General features: G+C 44.1%; 1 pseudogene; it reads left to right on the top strand.

The window, feature by feature from the left end:
* The window catches only part of LOC115385630 (ral GTPase-activating protein subunit alpha-1-like), a 51,792-nt pseudogene that overhangs the window by 18,374 nt on the left and 21,106 nt on the right, over positions 1 to 12,312 (top strand).

Genomic DNA, 12,312 nt, shown 5'->3' with positions numbered 1-12,312 from the left:
ACTGCAGTCATTAGCTGTAGTGTGCTGCATTATTTATTCTGTATATGCTTCCTCGCAGCAGCTGGTTCTCTTAATGAACTGCAATTAGGTTTGAGGAGCGTGGAAGTGGATAGCACAATCCTTCAGTGATGATCCTCGTGGAGAGTCGGTCCTTAGCTCTTGTAGTCATGTTATTCAACTGGTATGCGTCTTTATGGTTCATTTAGATGCCCATTTTCACCTGGAATTAAAATGTATTTCGGTGATCAGATAGCGGGCAGATCAAACTCATGGAAATGTGTCAAGAGCTAATTGAGGTTGAATTAAAGAGTTATAGATCAAAGGATTATTTGCTCTTATGCTAAACAGTCCTAATGCATAGTTAAAGGAAGTGAACAAAGCAAATCAGCAAGTCTGATGTAGTATAATAACCATAATTTGGGAAAATCTGATCTGTATCAGCAAAGATTTCAAGGTAAATCTCAATGCAGGTGTTATTCAACATAATTGTAATTCTAGTTAATTGTAATACTGTAAGAAAGGCAATATATTGGATTTCTTAAAATTTATTTTTTTACTAAAACATCCATATTTTGGTGCAAAAGAACATTGAGATCTGCCTTTTTTATTTCAGTCTCCCTCAAATATCCGTCATCTAAGCCAGCTTCCTTTACTTGAGGAAAAACAAGTGCTTTCATCCTTTAGCTGCCAGGTGGCAGTGTTGTAATCTTTATTCAGCTACTTCTCCAAGAGGAAAGTCATAGGGAAAAAAAAATGTCAATCCAAACTCTACTCTCAATATAAGCACGTCTGGATAAATCAGAAATACATAAACTATGGGGTAAAGTACATGGTGAAAGTCCAAGACAGTGATATGTGAAATGTTGCATCCTTAAAGATCAAAAATATCAATAACATTATTCAGTGAAGACTAAAAATAATTGAAGTGCTAGGAAACCACGGTGAAGAAAATGAAACCATTTAGTGGTGCAAATGTCTTCAGTTAAAGAACCAACTTCTATCCAGATTGAAGAAACGCAACATGCTTGTGGACGTGTCTGATTAACACACTGTGTCATTTGTGTGCTGCTAACTGGGATTATGTGTATGTGCTCAGCAGCAAGATGCTAAAGCTCCAACTAAACAGCTCAGATTTCACTAAAACCCAGGTGATCGGCGCAGGGCGAGGAGTGCCGAGTGACACCGGTGAGTCACGGTGTGTTTTATCCAGCTAGGGGGCAGCACGGATAAATCCTCCCCTCCTCCGTCAGGTTTTGACTACAGTCCCTGTTATTGAGCCACGATGGACCCAACCGAGCTCCCATCAGCTCTGCCAGCCGTCAGGTTCAGGAATTAAAGATTAGGTGGTTAATACTGAAAGCAGCGGATTTACTCCCGTCTGACTGTGGTTGATAGACGCTCGACCATCCAGAGTTTATAACGCCACACTAACAGCTCTCATCGCTTCCGGGCTAACGTCAATAAAACCTCTGTTTACTGCACTCATGCAGGCCTCCGGTATGCTGCTTGTTTGGACCTAACCAGGTGGTGTTCTGTCTCACTCTCTGTGCATGGTGTGAATTAACTCCTGCATTGCTGTGTGGTGGGTTTTCATGTGCCTGCTGTCGTGGCTTTTTGGTTTTATTTCTTTAAACCTTAGTGTTTTAAAACCCTCATAGCCCACAGTACATACACATCAGGACTGCTCTTACGATTCAGAGAAACCCAATCAATCAAAATCAGTCATATTTGTGAATATTGTGAAATTTGAACCTATGATCTGACTCAATCCTTCACGCCTGTTGCTAATGCTATAGGGACGGTGTAGGAAGGAACTGTTCGTGATTAAGAACGTGCCGCTATATCTCTTACTTCGCCGTCACATGGTTGCAGGAGGTCATGAGCGTGGTCCGTCTATCTCCATATCTCATTGCATAAATGTTTGTGTGTGTGTGTCTGTGTGTAGCCAACAAAGAGGAAGTGGTCCAGAAGGCCCGCCCGGTCTCCACCGATGTCGGAAGCAGCAACCCAAACTTCTCCGACCTCATGGATGAGTTTATTCAGGAGAGACTGAGGGCCAAAGGAACTGTGGTCAGTTCAACACACCAGCATGAAAAAAAATTACAGCCTTTCAAAATGTGCGAGCTGACGGCGCCCCCGCCCCGCCTCTCTCCGCTGCCCTGACCCGCAGGGCCGTCGTGGCAGCAGCCCAGGGAGTTTGGAGGTTCCCAGGGACCTGCCCGAGCTCCTGGAGGCCGGTCAGAGTCCCGGGTCACGACCCTCGGATGACCCTCGGCCCATCGACGACCCGGGCGTCCCCTCCGAGTGGACGTCGCCTGCCAGCGCCAGCGGTTCTGATGTCATCAGCTCTGACAGCCAATCAGACTCCTTCAACGCCTTTCAGTACTCCACCTGCAAGTTTGACAGTGAGGAGCTCAACAGCATTTGGTTCACGCTGATTTTCAATGTGTTTGTTTGTTTGTTTTGGTCTCTTCATTGTATAAAACTTGTAATTTGAAACCATATCTGTCATCCTGAACTGAACATGAAAAGAGTAGATTGAATTCACAGTAATTGCTATATGTATTTATTTATTTTTTTATTTTTTTTACAGATTTTACTTTCAGTTCTGAAGCGAGTGGTGGTGGAGCTGGATCTGGAGGAGGCGGCCGAGGGAGCTCACTGGACCAGGACAGCCTGGGTGGGGGCGTGGCCTCTGAGGAACATGAAGTAGCCAGTTTGACAACACTTCATATTGACTCGGAAACGAGCAGCCTCAGCCACACTGTCACCGTCACTGGTATGCTCACAGCCTTGATTCTCACGCTGTATTGATATATTCACATATACAAACAAGTGGCTACCACCTTTTAATATAAGTTGTACTTGTATTTCAATTTCAGTTGTTGAAACACTGCACCTCAACTGTGATTTAATCTTTTAATAAGAATTTCCAGTGCTGCGATATCTGTCCATTGTGCAGTCATCTGTCTCAGTATTTTGCAGACCAACAGTGTAACTTGATCAGACAATCACACTGCATCAGAAAAATGTTAAATCTTGTTTTATCAGAATTTGGCTTATCATTGGTCACCTTTCCAGTTATCAACTCAACATATGGCTAAAAAAATATTTAAAAAGGTAGAATTTGAAAAAATTTTCACATCCGTCTGACCCATGGAGTGAATTAATTATTAATTACACAGCTCTTGGCTTACCGATTGTGTCGCTTATTTAGCTTCAAGGCTTCCAACTGACCAGTCATGCATATTATTGTTCAAATTGTTTGACTTAGTTATGTGATGTTAGACTGACCAGTTTTTGAATTAGCCATGCAGTGTTCAGCTTACCAGTGCTTTGCATTGATTAGCCTGTATCATATCATTCAGCCTCTAAAATATTTTTTTGTTGTGGGGCTTTTGGCTGAAGTTATTTGAATGGGATTTCTCTGCCACAGTTACCATGAACCTCTTCAGTGATTCAATTCCAAGTGTCCCTTCTTTTCAGTATTTGTTGTTTTTCTCGCCTAGGTTCAGAGAGCGCGTCGCCCATGCATTCCCTCGGTGGTTCCCGGTCTCAGACACCCTCACCTGCCACGCTGACAGCAGATCACGCCGATCACACACACTCCCATTCACACACGCACTTGCAGCTGGACCAGAAACTCCACAACTCCGTTCTCCAGACCCCTGATGATCTGGGTAATAGTGAGACACACACTGTCATAAGCATGTGGCTTAACTGGAAATGACATTATATAGAATGTAATTGGTGAAAGTGTGTACATGTTGGTTTTCTCTTGCACGCTGCGGCTTTCAGTGAGATTCACAGATTGATTGTTTGATCGATCCTAGAAACCAGCGAGTTCCCTAGTGAGGACTGCAGCGTGATGGCAGGCGGCTCCCTGACAGGATGGCATGCGGACGTTGCCACGGTGATGTGGCGGCGGATGTTGGGTATTCTGGGGGACGTCAACAGCATCAAGGACCCTGAGATCCACGCTCAGGTCTTCGACTACCTGTGCGAACTGTGGCAGAACCTGGCGAAGGTGTGCATCGATACACGCTGTAACGGTGACTCAGCACTTTCTGCATTAACTGAATCTGAGTCGTTTCTTTTTGCAGATCAGGGATAATTTGGGCATTTCTCTGGACAACCAGTCGTCTCCTCCACCCCCTGTTCTGATCCCTCCTCTCAGAATCCTCACTCCCTGGCTTTTCAAGGTAGATTTTATTGACAGATTATGTACATTTTTCAAACCCAGGCATTTAGACAATGGAGGTTCTTCTGTGTTTGTGTGTAATGTGTCTGTATTTGCACACACACTTATCATCTTTTATGTGCTCGCCTTCAGGCCACCATGCTGACAGAGCGTTACAAGCAAGGAAAGCTTCATGCCTACAAGCTGATCTGCAGGATCATGAAGAGAAGACAGGATGTCTCTCCCAACTCCGACTTCCTCACCCACTTCTACAACATCATGCACCAGGGACTGCTGCATCAAGACCAGGTAGCGCGTCCGTCTGTGTGTGTGTGAAACTGTCGCAAAATTGACAACAATAATAACCTATTGTGTGTTTGAAGTGTTTATTGGTATGTGTGCAACATGTAGTTATATTGTAATTTCTGCAGGACATTGTGAACACTATCATCAAACACTGCAGCCCCAGATTCTTCAGGTATTGGTTTACCAGGAGCCACCATGTTGATTCTGACTTCATCATCGCAGCTTCTCGAGTCACTGCCTGCTCGTCACTTAATGTAAAAAAGACAAACAGAACCATATACCCACAGCATGGTGTGTAAGATAAGATCTAATATAGTGTTGCTGCTGTTGTCGCCTCTCTTTTCAGGCTCCACGAGTGGAAGCGCAGATCCTTCTTGGATCTCTGGTGTGTTTTCCCAACTTGTACGGGAGCTTCCGCTCTCCACCCGACACTGCTGACGTAGTGCTGAGCAAGTTCCCCGATGTCAAGGTAGATGGGAAAATAGACCTTGATTTTGCGTAGCTCACAGCATATTCTCCACTTTTATCCCATAGCATGAAGGGAAATTCAAAGATTCATAGATATCTGTGCTCATGACTTACATCAATTAACTCGTTTGATGTAGACCCTGTGTTATAATCCTGTGATGACCGTAGAGCAGAGCATTAGTCACTCATACACACACCCCTCTAAACCAAACACTTCTCTCCATTTCTGTGAAAGCAGCTCACAAACACAAAACTGACACAACTTTTTCATAAAATTAGTAATAACGTCAGCTAACGTTCAATTCAAATGAGTCATAAAATTGGTTGGAAGAAACTTGGAAAAACTTTGACCACCAGGGGGCGATCAAGATGCTTTTACTCTTTTAATGCAGGTTCAGTGTGAGACAAGTTCTCATGGCCTGTACTTAGACCTGTGTTTATGAAAGGCTGACTGTACACACAGTGATGGAGAAGGAAAGGACTGAAGTGCACACAGAAGAATAGAACTCTATTGCTGCTCTGGTGATCTTGTCATTGCAATAACATGAAAAAGATGCTTGTCTACTAAATTATAGGATGCTGTTATTGAAGAAAATACTCAAATGAAGCCCTTTTTGCAAAAGCTTCTGACATTCATTTACGTTTGTGTTGTCAGTAGGTGTTTAAATCAACTCACCAATAAAAATATCTGCATACATTTCTGAGACAGTTATTTCTTTAAAAAAAAAAAAAAAAAATATATATATATATATATATAAACTGACCTCAAACTGAAATAACATCATGATCATCAAAGGATTTTACTGTTGATTCAAGTTATGAAGACAATGTACTCATCAGCAACTCAAGATTTTAAAACTGTTTGAGTAAACATGGAGTAGAATGACACCACAAGCACCCAAAAATATAATTTTCATGAATATGAGTACTCATTTCCTAATTTATTAAAAACTGACCCAGCTTCGGCTTAAAAGCTCCACTGCGTGGGATCCACACACATCCAGCACATGCCTGCTGTCAGCGGGAATCTCGGAGCCAAACTAATGGGTTAATGTCGATCAGGCCATTCGCCCAGGCAGCTCTGGGCCGCTGAAGTCGTGTTGTTATTGTTGTTGTCGCCGTGTAACGGTTAATGCCATGCACGGCGGCGTCTCAGGCTCACTCGCCGGCTTCTTTCAAGGCCAAAACTTGTTTTGAATCCCTAAGCAGTCATTAACATGAATGGTGAGTGTGTGAATGTGCCTGCTGCGGCGTGCAGAAGTTTGTAGGCCTGTGACCGCGCATCTTCATTTTCACGCAGTATATGTAGCTTTGATGTATATTTGTCGCTACCTAATAATTTCTAATTTTTCATCTTATCTGGTTGTGTTGAGATCATATATAGAGTTTTTTTTTTTTTTTTGCCCGGTGACAGGACATAGGAGATATTGTCATGTTACATTGCGTTGTGTGTTTGCTTCGTTTCTTAGGAGCACATCATCAAAACCATCCTGACCTCCGCCAGGGATGAACCGTCTGCTCCTGCTCGGTGCGTCGTTTCTTCTATAATCAAAGAAAATCCACATAAAATAAACTGAATCCGAACACCGGTGAAGTAATGTGTATTTGTAACGCCGTTACGCTGGACAGTGATGATAGTGACTACTTCCTGCAGTACAGAAAGTGTAGTTTTACTGAGTTTTTTTCTTGTTTCTTTCATCACGTTTTAAAATATTTGTAGAGTTGCTGACTGTTAGCTGCTCTGGGGAAGGTTACTGTGTCTATACAGTCCTGTTTACTGGGGAAGGTGTGCCTCATAGTGAGTGTGAAAGATGGCGCACAATGTTATACAAATTTCTTCTAACTTTACTTCTGAATATGTCATTTAAAAAAGTACAGAACTAATTATTTTGTAGATTAGAATATACATTTATTTAGCTTGGTCTGAATAGAGAACAGGCATTTCCCTCTTATATTTGGACCAGAAATAGTTTGAAATTTTTTTCATTTCTTAACAGGTTTTGTAATAAATCAATATAATTACTGAAAATGATTACATAAATTAGCTTTACCGCTAAAAATGGTCAATCACCTTTTTTTCAAAGGTTTCTGTTAATTTAACTTCCACAAACTGTTAAAAACAAATTAAATCACCATCAGCAAAGTTACCTGGCAGTATTATGACCAACCCGTTCAAGTCTAAATCATTTACAACAGCAAAAAAGAAGTGTGTTGCAGCAGTGGTGTGTGTAACAGCCAGCTCTGCTTGTTTCGCCAGGTGTGTGGCTCTGTGCAGCCTGGGGATCTGGCTGTGTGAGGAGTTGGCTCGCGGGACTCCAGCATCCGCAGATTAAAGATGCTCTCATGTCATCTGTGTCACCTTGAGTCAGTAACGTAAATGCTGCTGTGCATACCCCAGTTTTAGTCCTGAAGAGAACTTTTCTTCCTTTGAATTGTGATAAATGAGGCTGGAGTGGTGAACCAGCTGGTTGTGCTGCGTTGGCCCTCAAAACTTTGTCCCTGCTGACCACCATACACTGCCTGCGATCCAGTATTGAGTTCCAGTAAAAAAACTCTGACTCTAATCAAGCGGCTGCTGACTGGCTTGAGCGATGTACAGATAGCGTCCACACATCTGCTCCGTTTGTGTCTGGGTGTTTAATTACACATACTTAGAGGGAAAATTCATCACAAATTCCGCATGCCAAGTCTTATTTAATATTGGTGTGAGAAATGAAATCTTTTAATTCATTGTCCGGATGAGCCCTGTTGCATTTCTCTGTTCTTTGTGTGTTTGAATGGATTTAGAAAACCACATGATGAGAGAAATGTACAACATGTTCTCCTGCTGCTGCGTGTCTTTTCTGCCAGTGCAAAAAAGTTTACTTAAAAATCTCACGGATACAGGAGATTTGAGCGTTATCCTACTATATACAATTAATGTCTGAAAATGATTGCCGTTTTGTCCTGTGACTCTTGTTTTTAAAACTTCATTTACTGGAAATCACGATTTGACAGTTTTAAATTCTTATTTAAAGAGTGAGCTGTGGGTGAATTAGAGCAGACTTGTACTTTCTCAAATACAGACCGCTGGAACAACGTTCCTTGGCACAGCAATGACACAAACATTTTTTTCTGTCAGGTTTGCTAATTCCTGACTCTGTTTTGCTCGTTTTGGGGTCATATTTCAAAATATTGCTTCAATTTTTTAGCAGCACTGTGAATGGCGGTGTTCTAAAGAATACATAATTAGGATTGTTTGTGTGACATCAAGGACATTGGCTTGTCCGTTCTTGGGATTGTATTTTATGACCAGCTCATGTGACACAAAACAACAGATTTCCCCAGGTTCCTTTTGTTGATGCTGCAAGTAATTCATTTAAACTGTGAAACATGCATTGCAACTGCAGTAGATCTCCAGGATATAATAAATTACCGAAAAATGAGCTCATTATGTTCACCAAAGTACTGATTTACAATGGGCTGATTTGGGCTGCAGATGCCTTCAGCACAGTGGCCTGTCAGCAGCCAAAGTACGATGGGAAACATTGTTGGAGGTGGTCATCGGTGTTGCTGAAATTGTCTCATTTGGTATTGTCTCTTTCAGGCAAGTTGTCAGTGAGGCCTGTGGATCACAATAACACTGTCCAGCATTTGCTGTCTCATCTATGGCCAAGTGGCTCTAGATGGACATAAACACACACACACACACACACATACCTTTTCCATCTTGGAATCCCTAGCTTGTGTATCGGCAGCCAATGGCCTGCAAAGACACTGCAACACACACACACACACACACACTCCTGCGTTTACGACTCCTGGGAGCAAACCCTGGACTGTCAATATGTTTGGTCCTTCTTCAGATAGGAGACTAATCCAGGGGGAATGCTGCAAGCTGTGGCTCTCACACCATTACATATGCACACATCCTGTCCACTTTTGAATCTCTTGCCTTCATACCAGCAGCCAATAGCCTCAGCCATGGGCTCAGTGACACACACACACACACACACACACACACACACACCACACACCACACACACACACCACACACACACACACACACACAAAGCTGGAGGGATTGTCATATTTCCATGCTTCTTCCTGTTGTCCTTCCTCCTTCTCTTTCATCTATCAGCATGTGTTTAGTTGGTGGTAATCCTCATGAGAGCCTGACTAATCTCTAAATACTGTAAAATCTCACCAGCGGTGTTACTGTGATCTCAATAAGTGTTAAATTAGAGAGTAATAGAATCAAAAGAAAACTTTGTGAAAATTACATGCTTGTTTTGACTTGTAATGAGTCTTGGTATAATGCTTCTTGGCAAGAAAAAGACCTTATAGTTTCATAAAAGCTGTTTATTTCCCCTTTTTAAATGGTGCTGCATTTTTGGACGAGCAACAAAGCAGATTATGTGTGTCGTGCCTGCAACAAAATCTCTCAAATAGTCTTTCCTATCAAGGCAGTTAATTCTACAGTTGATTTATTTTTACAACATAGTAATAAATGTGCTTCTTGTTTATTTGCTTAGTTTCTTCATGTATATATATTCATTCAACTCACAGAAACTGTCTTCCACTCCCTCAGTACCCCAATAAGAATGTCGCACTGGTGGCGTCGGACATCCTTCACCTCCTGATCAGTTATGTGGATCATCTGCAGAAATTTCCCCCTGACACTCCGAAGAAGATCGTAGAGGTGAGACATCACAAGTCTGTTAACATTAGAAAAGTTTGTGTAACATTTCTGAATTTCCTCAGTCTTATCTTTCAAGGTTTAAAGGGTTTTTTTTTCAACCTAAAAAGACCCGTTTTTCTATTGCGTTTTTGTATTTCCAGTGTTTTAACCTTCAAAACAATACCTTGTTTTTCCTGTCTTCAGATCCTGATTGCGACCATCACTCACTTGCTGCCCACCACTGAATCGTCTCCACATGAGCTGGATAAAAGGGTAAGATGATAACACAAAAATCTCTCCTTTTGTTTTTTTTTTTCCTGTTATGCTTTAATAATAACCGCTCTTCCCCTGCATCCGTTGCAGCTGGTGGTTTCCTTGTTGTTATGTCTTTTGGACTGGGTGATGGCACTCCCACCAAACACTCTTCTTCAGCCTGTACAAACGCGGAGCCCGCCGGAGAGAGACCAGCCCACTAAAACCCTGCTCAGCTGCATATACAAGGTACGCAGGTGTAAAGAAATGGTGTTCTCGCCAGCACTGGGTTCATACCTGGCAGACTGTCTGAACCAGGCTTCTCTTTTTTCGTTCAGGTGTTACATGGCTGTGTTTACGGAGCGCAGTCTTTCGCCAGTCCCAAGTATTACCCGCTGCAGTTGTCGGACTTGTTGGGTCCGGACTACGACCCGTTCCTGCCGCTGGAGAGCCTTCGGGAACCGGAACCGCTGCACAGCCCCGACTCGGAACGCTCCAGCAAACTGCAGCCGGTCACTGAAGGTCATTCATTTAGTGTCTGCAGATGTGTGTATGAGTTTGAACCTGTCTGCGTCTGTGGGAGAGTGTGTATTCCCCCCTGCTGCTGTTCACCACGATTCAGTCACTAGTCTAATGACAAGAGCACTCTGATAGGACATGCCTCTCTTCTCTTCTCTTCTCTTCTCTTCTCTTCTCTTCTCTTCTCTTCTCTCTCTTCTCTTCTCTTCTCTTCTCTTCTCTTCTCTTCTCTTCTCTTCTCTTTCCGACCCTCCTGAGGTTAAGAAAGTCGTTGAGAATGTCTGATCAATACATATCTGTACTCTACACTCAGCCTGTCAATAAGGACTCGTTGGGAGTGTGTGTTTGGGTGTGTGAGGTTGATTAACTGGGATCTGCTGGCAGCACAGTGTGTGATGGCATCGGCTCCTTCTCAGCATGGGACAAGCTATGTACAAGGCTCACAGAGTGTTTGCACCTTTTCCGAAGTTGTACAGTCATTCCTGAAGTTTTTCTGAAAGAACTCACACATCAGAACTGATTCATTCTATGTTTTGAAAAGAAAAATCATGACAGGAGTTCAAAATTCTTCTATAGATTCTTCTTGAGTATTTCTTTTAAATCCTCGCATCTCCTTCAATTAATTCTGTCTCTGTTTTGTGTTCTACCTCCAGTTCGTAGCCGCATTCAGCAGGGCCTGGTTTCCATCGCAGCCAGAACAGTAATCACCCACCTGGTCAACCATCTTGGGCACTATCCCATGTCCGGGGGGCCTGCGACTCTGTCCAGTCAGGTACTGATGATTTGTGCGCGTTTGGCGGTACTCGTGTCACCTCATGGTGTTGAATTACACGGTCGGTTGTTTTTTGTGTGTTTGCAGGTCTGCGAGAACCAAGACAACCCGTTCTGCGAGAGCGCAGACCTTGGACCAGAACTGTTCCACTCTCCGAACCTGCAGTTCCTGGTTCTGAACGGCTCCACGCTGCTCTCAGTGCTGCAGGTAAATGGGATCTACCAGTTTTAGATGCTTTTTTTGAAATATTATGATATTTATTGCAGAATAAAACTCACAGTTTCTTATAACAAGTGTTCTTTTTTTTCAAGAAAGTTTGAAACTTTATTTCGTTACCTCCCAGGCTGGATGATTGCCTGAGTTGGCGAAGTGTTTTGAGTTTACAGCTTGTTCCCTGCCTGACCCTGTTTTCCAGATCCGATCGGAGTCTGGTGTGCCGGGAGGCGGAATGACAGCGGTCTGTCCTCCGCTCCTACCTGCGTTCGGTCATCAGCCGAGACGTGGCCGGGAAACACTCGTGGGACTCAGCGGGCTTTACGGGCCTCCGCTGTGCTCCCCGAGCAGTCCGCCGCACGCGCTCCTGACGCACACGCAGCCGCCTCACACCGCGGCTCTGCAGTTACGCACCCCACCGGGAGGTCCGCCGAAAAAGATGGAGGCAAAGCGGGATGATTGCGAGGAAGACGGGCAGGGAGAGAGGGGGGCAGCAGAGGGGGCAGGAAGCGGGATGGAGGGGGAGAAGCAGGAGCTGCAGGGAGAGGGGGATGAGGAGGAGGAGGAGGAGGCAGAGGAGAGGAAGGCCGGCGATGGGGGAGAAGGATGGGCTGGGAGACGAAGACGAGTACGAGCAGCAGCGGCAGGAGGAGGAGAGGAACGAGCAGCGGACCGACGGGGTGGGTGGACGCTGGGGAGTCGGGCTTGGAGCAGCTTCTTGCTCCACCATTGGCTAAGCGAGTGTGTCGAGAGGCGGTGCCAGCGTGGGATTCACTGAGGGAAGGAGACGACGCGCTGGATGAAATGCTGCAGTACCTGGGATACTCCAGTCCCGAGTGTCTACAGAGGGCCGGTAGGTGTTTCCCTCCAGACTCCACCTGAATAACATGCAAGCAGTTAAACTGTTCTCAGTTTAGTTCAGCCCCGCTGATATTGGAAACA

The sequence above is a fragment of the Salarias fasciatus genome, unplaced genomic scaffold (assembly GCF_902148845.1).
Source record: "Salarias fasciatus unplaced genomic scaffold, fSalaFa1.1, whole genome shotgun sequence".
NCBI lineage: Eukaryota > Metazoa > Chordata > Actinopteri > Blenniiformes > Blenniidae > Salarias > Salarias fasciatus.
This window is presented reverse-complemented; position numbering and strand designations above follow the sequence as displayed.